Raw genomic sequence first — 12,302 nt, forward strand, 5'->3', positions numbered from 1 at the left:
ACCATGGCATAATTTTATGTGCTGCTGCTCTTGAGAGTCTGATAAAAACAAATCTGATCACTGGTGAATTGTGGAGATGTTACAAGCATCTAATTAGTGGTCTGCATTTCGAAGTGTAGACAAGCTTCTCAGGCCAATCAGTGCTCTGCAATGTTTACACGTCATGTTTAGTCACTACTCAGCTGGCTTGGAGGACACTAAAAAGTACCTTCATCTAGGTACCAGATTTGCCTAACAAAAAAGTCAAAGGGCTGAGTAGAGTCGAGCAGAGTCGTGTAGGGACTATGCAGTGTAAAAAAGGCGGCAGTAGTGGCATAGAGATCACTCTGGGCTACTGCAGAGGTGCAGTGTTTGACGGAAGAATTTGCCAAGATATTTAAAAGCTACAACTTGTTGATGTAAGTGTTCTCTGGCCCTCAACATTGCACACAGTGTAAGAACAAGCCAACACAGAGTGGGGAGGAGAGACAACTGTGCTTAGGCATGGTACAAAGCAGCCGGGCCAAGTGTGAGCACACCCTTATTTTATGGAGATTTACCTTCGTACTTACATTAAGAAGGGCTACCTCTAGACTTTCTTTAAGAAGGGTCACTTAGTGTCAGCTGAACGTATGGAGCGTTATTGGTAGGCTTTAAAGGGGTTCCTTGAAGGTTTAATAAAAAATATTACTTGATTCAAAGTTATTTTATGCGTATATAGAAGACCATACTGCAAATGAAATAAATGTATTTATAAAATATAAAAAAATGATAAAAATCAAAGGGCAGTCACAATGACATCATGCAGTCTGTGGCATGTGTCCACCTGTGTCCGACCAAACATGGATTTACTCATATGTAACTGCTTGAGGACAAAAAACAGAAAATGAAAAGAGTGGTGGAGGCAGAGGGATAATGGACAGTGTGTAATGTTGATGACTGCCTGTGGGGCTTTGCTCTATGGTAATGCATAAACACACACACACACACACACACACACACACACACACACACTTACTCTCTCTCTCTCTCTCTGTCTCTCTCTCTCTCCTGATCTCAGTATGATTGGTCACAATATGCACAGCAGTGCTTTTGTCCCCAGGAAGAAAAGTAATTTCCAGCAGGAGGGTCTCTCTCTGTGCGCTACATATTTCTGTACATCCTGAACAGACATAGAGGAGGAGGTAAGACTTAATCAAATTCATAGTAAGAATCAGCCTTGATAGATTGACGCCCCTGCTGTCCTCCAGCCGATGAAGGGAGGGAGCGAGGGAAGGTGAGAGGAAGGTGGGGGCAGGAAGGGAAACTGAGAGCCAGGGAAAGGGAGATCAGCAGGAGAGAGAGAGAGAGAGAGAGAGAGAGAGGGAGGAAGGAAGGAGAGGAAGGAGTGTCTAAAAGGTGAAGCTTCTTTTCCTCATCATTTAGCATTGTGTTATGGAGATCAAACATATTGTTTCAACTCACTCCTCTGTGCTGTTCTAGTCTCATCACTGTGCTGTCTTCCACATCCTCCTGCCACTAGCTGCAGGTTAGACTTAGAGCAGCGCAGCCTTAGCAAGGTAAGAGTTCATTTCAAAGATTCTTTGTGCTCAAAGTTGACTATTTGCCAACCAGTGAGAAAAACATAAGAATCTGGGAGTGTTTTTTTTTTATGTACTTTTCTTGCTTAGCTTCTCTTGTTGAGCAGAAGGCGAATGTAATGAGACGGTGATAGATAGTTTTCCACATGATTGCTTTCTGTGACTGTGTGCCTTTTTTTTCTTTTTCCAAATATGGGAAAACTGGCATGAATCACTTTACTGCTGCAGCTCTTCTGCTCACACCACCCTGAAAAACTCTCTGAGCCAGTTGTCTTCTCTTACTCAGTTCCATTTGATTTAAATCCAGAATGAGAAAACATTGTGTGGTGTTACTTTATGGAGGGTTAGTTGTATGATACTTGGAGAGTTACTTCATTACTTGGAGGCTCTTTAACTGATCATTCAAAGTCAGCTCGATGTCATACATTCAAAAACCTGTCCATAGGCTTGATTTGGATCTCAACTATTCCATCCTTGAGTCTTCAGTTAGATGTGATGCCTAATTCAGTCAGTTCAGATATCAAACATACAAGTCAGTTCTGAAGTGTGAATCACTTCTTATTTAGATATATCTGACCACCTCTAGGATGGGAGCACCACTGATGCTTACAGACATCCATCCCCATGTTTTTTAATATCATTCAAATCAAAAGAGCCTGGAATTTAATATTTACATCCTGTATTCCATGCCATTTGATGGTGAAAGAGCCGCTACCCTGGAGCAGCCTTGTTCATTCTGAAGCTAGACACTTTAGAGCAGTGTTTCTGAGCAATGATTATGTGAAAATTACTTAAACCCTATATTTCAGCAAAAATAGTACAAAAACATCACTGTAAATGTTGATACCGATAATTTTGATTATTTTTTAAATTTCTTTTGTAATGCACCAAGTGTTTTCACTGGGTGTGAAATAGTTTGGCAGCTCTCTTACTATAGGACAATGCTGTAGAATATGGATAGGCATTTTCTTGCTAAAACAAGCAAGGCCTTCCAAGAAAAAAGACATTATTTAGATGGCATCATGTTGCTCCAAAACCTGTGTACCATTCAGCATGCACCCCCACACCATCAGAGGTGCTGGATTTTGAAATGTGTGCTTATAACAAGCTGGATGGTCCCTCTTTTTATTAGCCCAGAGGATACAGCATGCATGATTTCCAAATAAGAACTTTTAATCTGAATTTGTCAGACCACAGGACACATGAACTTATCTGAAGCGGAACTGAGTTCGGGCCCAGAGAAGGTAGCAGCGTTTGGATAGATGTTTAAGTATGATTTTGTCTTTGCATTTATGGGCTTTTGAATGCAGTGATGATCTGTGTTCACAGACAGCGGTTTTGGGAAGTGTCTGTTTCGAATTCAGAACTACCTGAGCTTCCAAAGATTAGCTAGTACTGGCTTTGGGCCTTGTCCCTAGCATTTAGCGATTTCTTTAGATTCTCTGAATCTTTTAACGATATTATATAGCATAGGTGATTAAACCCTCCATGTCCTTTGCTTTTTTCAAGTTGAGAAATGTTATTCTTCAGCTAAATACAAATCTTTCACAGTTGATGAACCCCTCCCCATTTTCTGATATACTTAGTCTCTTTATCACTTACCTGTTGCCAATTAACCTGTAACCTTTTAACATTCTTTCATTCATTTTTGTAGCATAACACAGCTTTAATGTGGCACAGCAGGTAGCGTCGCGGTCACACATAGGGTAGCCGTATCTGAGTAGTGGAAAACCAGGACGCCTGGGGGGGTTTTGAACACAGCCTACATAACAACCAGTCAAATAAAAGCTTCCGTCCGCTACAGCAGCACAGAGACCAGCACGCCACATGCAGGGAAGAGAACACTGATGCAACAGCAGAATATATGTTTATTTAAATGTGAATGAATATGTGAATGGACGTGCGCTTTCACAAAAAAATGGGACAATAGATGCCCCGAGAAGGATGATTTATTTTCCGGGACAGACAGTAAAAAAAGAGAACAATCCTGGGAAAACCAGGATGCGTGGCAACACTAGTCAGACAACTCCAGGGACCTGAAGGTTGTGGGTTCAATTCCCGCTCTGGGTGACTGTCGGTGAAGAGTTGGTGTGTTCTCACCATGTCTGCATGGGTTTCCTCTGACTGCTCCGGTTTCCTCCCATGGAGGAACAACAAAAGGATCATCCAAATAATTTCTCAGTGTTGCCATCAAGTGCTGGAAACAGGGATCAGGCAGTCAGTTAAAATGTCTCTTTCTCATCACCTAAAACCAAATGCTGAGTAAAAGGTAAAGCAGAACTTTGTTACCGCTATTGCGTTTCCTGTATATTTTATCATCGTGTGATCAAAACACAGCCTTAAGAAACTCTGCCCACTTTCTTGATTCTGCTCTGAGATGGGAAATGGACACATGTACTCAAACAGAGTGCAGATAGAAACCTTGTCACAGTCAACTGCCCAGTGGAAAAACATCATCTGAGGTAATTTCGGTAAAATGGGCTTTTTCACAGGTCAGGCTTGAACTGTGGCCAAGGGCCTGGAAATCTCTTTGACCTGAATGGAACTACCATCATTTCTGCAAAACCAAACAGCCCACTTAGCTACACTACACAGCCAAAAGTTCATAAACACCTGCTTGCTCATTTTTGTTATTTATTTTTTTTACTTGAAATCAAGGATATCAATATACAATTTGCCTGTTTTTCTTCTTCTGGGAATGATTTACACTAGGTGTTAAAATATTTCAGTGAGGATCCGATTTAGCCTAATGCAAAAACATTAGAGAAGATAAGTTTTGATGGACCACAAACGTCTTTCCAGTTCCTCCCATATTTAATGGATGCACCACCATTACTCCAGAGAACACAGGTCCACTACTCCACAGTACATTTCTTGAGGGTTTCTAACCACTCTAGCATTGAACTGTACTACAACACTGAATTCTAGCTATGAGTTTTAACCCTGGGACATATAATGTGTCTGCAACCTCCAAACTTCCAAACTTTGCCAAGTGTTAAATTAGCTTTACTCCCAGACTTCCAGTCTTTCTCTGGTATATTAGTCAGTCAGGCAGGGAAAACGGTCTGGAGGCCGGGTCGGTGTGTTGTAAATGCACCCTGGGGGGACAGTGCCTGGCACTCGCGTTTCTTCATCTGTCAGACTCCTGGTGCCTTCTTGTTGCCATGGCAATACCGTCTGGTAATGCAGGCTGCTTGGGACTCATCACTGGCAACGTTACTGGCTCGGCATTTGAATTGGTTGCCATATTTGTCATATTTGTGTTTGGAATAGCCACTGAATGGCTTTGTTGTAAAACGCTGCTGAATGTAGACTCTCTCTTTCTCTCTCTCTCTCTCTCTCTCTCTCTCTCTCATGCAGCACTTGTTGTGCTGTATGAGTTGGCAGGTAATGGCTAGGTGAGTCATTGTCCATCCTCTTTTTAGTTGGTGACATGCACATATAAACGTCTTGCTTTTTTGATTACTCACATCTGCACAGGCGTTCAACAGCTCACTGTGAAGTGCCATTGAAAAGTGGCACTGTCCAGACACAATGACGCTTGGCTGCTATTTATTGGCTTCCTCTTCATTATTCATACATGAGCTAATTTGAATACATTCCATCCCTGTTTGATATGAAACTGCATAGCAGAACTCATGGGAAAAACATAATTTTCTACAGCAATACTGAAACTGTTGGAAATCATTTTCCACAGCACTACCAGGAAAGCTACACTCTATAATCCCAAAGCATCCAGATACATTTCTTATTCAATTCTAAATGCTAAATATACCCATTGTCATGGAACTAACTTTTCTAGAACCAATGAAATTGAGATTTAGGTCATCATGCCAAAAGTGTCAGCTAAAGGAGTATAACTTTGGTCACTGGGCTGAGGAAGAGTGAAACTACATTCTCTAAGAAGATTGAGTAACAGTCTAGACCTTTGAGAAAAGTTGCATCTGTGCTTGTCATCAAGAAATAATTATCCAACTAGGGCTGGGCAATAAATAAAAAGTGAATTGAAATCGACATTTAGAACTAATCGACATAACTTTGTCTATATTGATTATAACAATTATTTTTTTCAGTTATGTCCCCACTGCGTGTTCATGTACTGTCTCTTTAAAACCACACTACCAAGCTTTAGTCATGTGATTCTGGCCCTATCTGCCACGCAGAGTCTGACTAAGCAACTCAAGCAGCTAGTACCAAAGAAACACAGCGTATGTGGTTGGACGTGCTGTGTATTGACTATAATTCAGATGACAGTGCTCAAAAAACAAGAGAGGATATGGAGCATATTTACAGCACAAGCCTTGTCGACTATGAGGGTCAAAAATACAAAAAACAAAACAATCGTTCATTAATCGTAATCGTGGTAAAATGTACAATTAATCGTGATATTGATTTGTGCTCATATCTCCCAGCACTACATCCAACATAGCTACCTGATCTCACTAAAGTTTACATGGATGATTGCCATCTAATCCTCACAGCAATGTTCCAACATCTCTTCACAGAGGAGTAAAGAGTGTGACTGCACCAATCAGAGAAACACTCACGATTAGTGTTCTTGATTTCAAGAAATATGTAAATTAAATTTGCCTGTGGCCATCTAATTGCTTTTATACTGAAATGCTGCTTTATGCTAAATTAATGTCATTTCGACATTTAAAGCTCTTGCATTCCAACTCACTTCTAAGTGCCTAAGCATGCAGCTGCTGCTGAGCTATGGAGAAAATAGCCTTGAGTGTAGTGGCGATGACTCATATCTGTGGAAGGAGCGGCTGAACGTTTTGGAGCCCTGTGTAGAAAGACCGCATGCAGCTCAGACCTGCAGAGCTCACGCAGTCACACTGAATGGCACAGGGATTTAGATGCTAATGTTCTGTGAACATTTTCAATAGGCCACATGAATAGCCTGAGTCATGAGAAACAATGCAAAGCCAGAGGAGATTTATGTACAAGTAGAGTGCACTGCATTATAAAGTCCTTCAATGCAGTGTACCACAAGCAATATCACAATAGCAACCAGTAGTTTCATTACGTTAACTGGATTTTTAACATTCTAATAGGACAATAAGCTCTCATGTCACTTCGTACAGTACTGAGAGTAGTACTGTAGTAGTATCATGGAAATATCCACTTTGTGCAAAGGGAAAACATAATTAAATAAACCTTGCAACATATAAAAATTGTTATTTTAAAGGAACACTAGGTAAGGTTTGGGGTGGCTGAACTGGATAAGCAGTTACAGACAGTGAACGAATGAATGAATGTCCTGAAATCAAAAGGGGTGGGGGGGCTGTAAGGACAAAGTTGAGTGAAGGGTCTTCTCAGTTTTTTGTGTTTTCATCCTTCTACCTCTCTTAACCTAAGCTCAGCACTAAACAAACAGCTGCGGTGGTCGACTGGGCTTGTTTTTCTCCACCTGTTTTCAGACTGTCAGTCAGTGAGCTCCCACAGTGCCCTCTTCCTGTGGCTCACTTAAGTGCACAAAAATGTTTGGCCATGTTCTTAAAGACAAAGCACAGAAATTTGACACAGCAGACAGGTCATAAATACCACCATTATTTTGAGATACCGTCCACATTTTTAAATGCCATGGTAAAAGGTATTATTGTTATACTACTACATAGTGCAGTTTTTGCAGTGCTGTGCACAGTGTGGCAATGACAAAGGTGCTATGCTTCCTATTACAGGTCAGTGGAGTATCACAATGATTTTGAAGATGCAATTTTAAGGTAAAAATACTACCTAGTGTCCCTTAAAGTCTTGTTGTACAGGATAGTGATAATATGTAGAAGTTCCACAATAAGAGACATATGTTAAATCGTGTTACATATGTATTTAAACATGAGGTTAGGAGTCATTCCCAAGGATTTGTTTTGGTATAGTGAGATGTACTAACCTCGGTATGGGATCAGACTCCATTGTGCTGCATTTTAGTGTTCTCCCTGCTGTAAAACATCCACTTGACTTCAGGCAGAGTGTCTAAATTAGCAGATAAATTGAATGAGGTGTGCTAGAGGGAAAACACTTCAGTGTGGAAGACTGAGAACCTTTAACCTAGAGGCTCAGTATCTCTAAGGTTTGTGTTTGGCCTTTTGCTGTGATTCTCATCTCGTCTTAGGGCACAACGGTACTTAATTATTCTTTGCCCAAACACAGCTAAACCCACTCATTTCTATCAAAAGCATTTTGTGAGTTGAGCTGCTGTTGGGAACTTGCAAGTTGCTACAATTTGGAAGTTATAATACTGGGACAACTATGGCACACTAACCAAACCTCATAGGTCAAATGTCAATTTTTGTCATGTAATTAACCCAGCCCTGTTTGGGATATGTGCCAGATTTTAAACAGTTTGTGGATGACATACATTGCAGCTGGGATGAGTACCACAGCTAGGTAGTGAAAGTAAGCAGTAAACTCTTTGAAAACTTCCACTAATCCAGACTGACAGGAATCTCCGTAGGCCAATTACTCTTCCAGCTCTACACAAACAGCATCATCTTGGAGCGCTGGAGGCACACAGTCCACCGCTCATCTCTCAGCTCCTGAGATAAAAGCTTAACCCCTAGCACTTCTATCTCCTTTTTGTTCTTCTCTTCACAGTGAGCCACCTACTGGCACATCACACATCTCAGAGCCTTAGCTGATTATTCTGCTCTTGGGAGAAGACCGCAGTCATGGAACAAGCCGAGAATAAAGTGAGTAGATTATGGTTGGATATTAAAAATGATGGGTTACACTGCTGTACTAGCTTCACTTGAACCAGAGGTCCAAAAAACATGGTACAACTTTTGTCTGTAGAGGTATTTCAAGTTTAATTTCTCCTGCAGGTGTCAGCCACTTCCCCACAAAAGCAGACAGTCAAGAGCAGGTCTAAGTCCACAGATGAAGTACAGCAAGCCAAAAAGGTAACTCAACATATCTTCAATTGATGTAATACAGCTAGTACATACATTAGTCCATAATTCATAATGCATTACTTAAGGTAGGACATAGTGACTTTGACCATAGATTCACTGATCTGTACTACTGAATCAACAGCAAATACACACAAATATTTCATGTAATTGTGTGGTCTTGGGTGGACAGGAGGTAGATTGGCACAGTGTTAATTATTGGGTCAACAAGGGAAACTCTCGCAAAACTTTAAGCATAAAGTGCTTTATCTCCATACCACTCTTGAAGATGAATATACTCATACATGTAATTAGTTAAAGAAATACATATTTAATGTTAAAAAATGGCCGGAAGTTAAGCATTCAGTCGTGACTGTTAATGCTTGTACTGTTTAATGTGTCTGAGAAATACAGCAAAACCTACTGTACAGTGAAAAATGCCAACCAATCACACTCTGCTCTATTTAACTGAATGGCAATTCCCACAAGATATCCTTGGAATGGTCAGTTTGTATCACTCCCTCTGAAAGCTGATGTTCTGTGGCTGTCCAGCACCACCTAGTGTCACATGTCTAACTTCTTCTAGAGAGAGAGAGAGAGTGTGTGTGGGTGTGTGTGTGTGTGTGTGGCCACATCTCGTGTTGTGTAATGTACCCACAATGCACTGAAAAAACTGTGTGTGTGCAGAAGAAAGATTGAGAAAGCTGTAGAGAGGTTTTTTAGATACAGGGTGAACCACATTTAACATGAAAAGAATTAGCAGCTACTTCAAAACTACTTCACTGCAGTGTTTTTATGTCTTACAATGTATTTTTTAATTATTTATTTATTTAGATGTTGAAAGCAACAATGATAAGAACTAATCAGTGACTGATATTTATAGCTGATATTTATTTGGACTCATGTTTGAGATCTACATCACCTTCGCTGAATATTCCACTTGATCATACTTTATTGTGGAATGTAAAACGCGTAACAGGAAGTTTCAACACATTAGACAAATTAAATAAATAAACAGGTCAACATTAGCAAAATGGCAATCAAACTATTCCTTCTGCAATTAAATGGTTCCTCACTTCTGTGTTTGATATTTAAACAAGATGATTAAAGAAGTCTATTTATGTTGTACATTTTTATTTATCTCATTCCACAAACTGAAATTTTGAATGAAAATAATACATCTAATAATAAATAGAGCCTTGTGTAACTTTTAGTGATACACAGTAGCACTGTGCACAGCTACACAGATCACATAAGATCTCATGTTTGTATATTACTCCTCTGGCAGCCATCTCTGATGCAACAACGTTACAGATGAAATTAAATGGAATAATGAGTGTTTGCAAACGGAAGAAATTGTGTAAAGCTGCTTAATTGGTGCTAAGTAAATCATCTGTGCCATTTCTGTTGTGTCTTCGTAGCACATTTGATACAGCCAACCATCAGACTTAATTTCATCATCTGAATTTTTATAGGGTAGGCCCAAGAACTTGGGTCAGTGGGTCAATTAATTCATTGGATGGCCAGCCATCATAGCTACACACCTCCACAGAGAGAGAGAGAAATAGAGCGCATGTCTTTGAAGTCTTTTAAGCCCAAGCTCCTATTTCTTCCTAATGAATCCTTTCTTTCTTGCCTCAGGCCTTTCACACCCCACAGAAGTCTCTCCCGGCAAAGCCAGAGACAGAGAAGCTGGAGGTAAGCCATGCACCAAACACATATATTTCTCCACACATCAGAATGTGTGGGTTAGCTCCACCTCACACAGAGGAATCACACATCCACAGATGCTACTCTTGGACTCGATACACACAGTCTGTCTCATTTAACCCAATCAGGGCTGATTTTCTGAGCCTGACGCTGGTTTATTCTGAGCTGTGCGGATGTGTGTCGCTGGCCTTAAGGGCTAATGATGTGTCTGTGTTGCAGGAGACCGCAGAGCTTAGCGCTTCATCAGAAGAGCTCAAATGATGGCAGCGCTCACAAGGGGGGCTGACAGCGATATAGATAGATCGGCAAAATACATCTTGTTTGTACCACTGTAACTAACAGAAATGACATTCACATACATTTTTCATTAGTCAGTCTAAAAGAACAGAGCCCTTCAGAATTCAGCTGCTCCAGATTCTCTGGATAGAGTCGTTAAGGGCTTTTCCTTTCTCCACACAGAGCTTTGCCCTTGCCTCTAAACTTTCTTTCAATTGGATTTTAGTTGACAGTCATTCATCCGAAGTTTTGGTGTTATTGATGATACTGTATCATAGCTATCAGGACACAAACTTGTCATCCAACAAAATTACTGTTGTCCCGCACAGTGTCCCACTTTTTCGTTTTTACAGTAAAGTAACCAATAAGAGAGCTCTGAAATGATTAAACTTTAGCTTTCGTATCTTCAATTACAACTACGAGGATGTGTATATCTTATAGTGTAAGGCTGCCAATCTGGAGTATGGTGGTTTTGTTCAAACATGGGTATTATTACTTAGTAAACTGACCTTGGCCTGTTATTTGTTTGTTTGTGTGTTTAATGTGCAATTACATTTAATGTCAATTTTGCCCCAGATTAGATTCATTCTGTTAAAAGTCAGTCTAAATAGCAACTTTCTCTTTGAAAATCTGAAGGAAGATTATACTATGAAGGTATTACTGGACGTTTCCATCAAATATGTGTGCGTGTGAGTGATGGTAATGACCTGTGTACTGTACTTGTGTTTGTGAAGAACTGTAAAACAATACCTGAAAAAAAAAACACCTACTGAATCTTTTGTCTTATTTGCTGTTGTCGCCAAATTTTACCCCAAATTTAAGCTTCCAGTTTTACTCATTAGATTGGCCTCTGGGAGGGTGAGACAAACACATGCTTCCTCTGCTACATGTGAATCCAGCCACTACTACTTTTCAGACAGTCAGTGGACTGCTCAACAACAAGCCCAGCTGTCCATCACATAGTTTCAGCATTTCCATCCTCAGACAAATTAAATGATCACGGACCATACACGAAGGTGGGTGAGAAGCCTGAATCCATATCTGAGCAAACGCATGGGTAAAATAAAGACTGCAGTACAACCAGATCCATTTCATTTGGGTGGGCATTTCATTAACTGGGTGGACAACAAATCAATTGTTGCTTTTCCTAAATAGGGCATGTAAATTGGGCAGTTTAATTTAAGCAAGAGAACAAACCCTTAGATTAAGATTTTATGTTGAGCATTTTTATATTAAATTGCAGAAGAAACTTGATTGTCTAATGCCAAATTGGACTTTGTGGGTTTTCACTGTTTTCTTTTCCAGAGTTTTTATTAATTTTGTGGGGTTTGGGGTAGAATCAGGTGGTGGATGAACCCCACACTGTGTGCAAAATTTTGTCACCATCTACATGGTTTTTTTTTGATGCAGGGGTTTCTTTCAGCACCACTAAGCTCACACATGTCCTTATTAAAGACAGTGATCTGGTCGATCGGAAAAATACGAGCAATAAACAAGTGAACAAACACTTTTTTAAAATTAGGGAGGACAAAAAATGTTGAGAGAAACAAGCCTCTCTACCCTGAGCAGTGCTGTGGAGTCTGTACTAGTTAGTACTTTGTGACCTCAGGCACATTCACTGCCTTCAAAATGGCCATCAGAAGAGCAGTGCATTTTGATTACCAATCAATGTTCAAAAAAGCAATAATATCATTTCTTCAGATTTTCTATTTGATGGGCAAATTATTCCTCTTATTGCACAATGCCCATCCCAGCCCAGCAACAGACACACCACCTAGTAGCACAGCTAAAGGGAATACAATTAGTATTTCACCCATACACTTGAGTAGATGTAAAGGTACACTATACAGTCCATTGGTTCTGG

General features: G+C 40.2%; 1 long non-coding RNA gene across 2 annotated transcripts; it reads left to right on the forward strand.

The window, feature by feature from the left end:
• The first annotated feature begins 1,047 nt into the window (after positions 1–1,047).
• Positions 1,048–11,182, forward strand: LOC136668962 (uncharacterized). Of its 2 annotated transcripts, XR_010795557.1 has the most exons (6): positions 1,295–1,377; positions 1,462–1,538; positions 8,160–8,254; positions 8,387–8,464; positions 10,094–10,150; positions 10,382–11,182. It is a non-coding gene; the product is annotated as an uncharacterized lncRNA (long non-coding RNA). The 2 variants fall into 2 exon arrangements; XR_010795558.1 differs by lacking the exons at positions 1,295–1,377; positions 1,462–1,538 and adding an exon at positions 1,048–1,163.
• Positions 11,183–12,302: the final 1,120 nt, after the last annotated feature.

Source organism: Hoplias malabaricus, chromosome 15 (genome assembly GCF_029633855.1).
Source record: "Hoplias malabaricus isolate fHopMal1 chromosome 15, fHopMal1.hap1, whole genome shotgun sequence".
Lineage (NCBI taxonomy): Eukaryota > Metazoa > Chordata > Actinopteri > Characiformes > Erythrinidae > Hoplias > Hoplias malabaricus.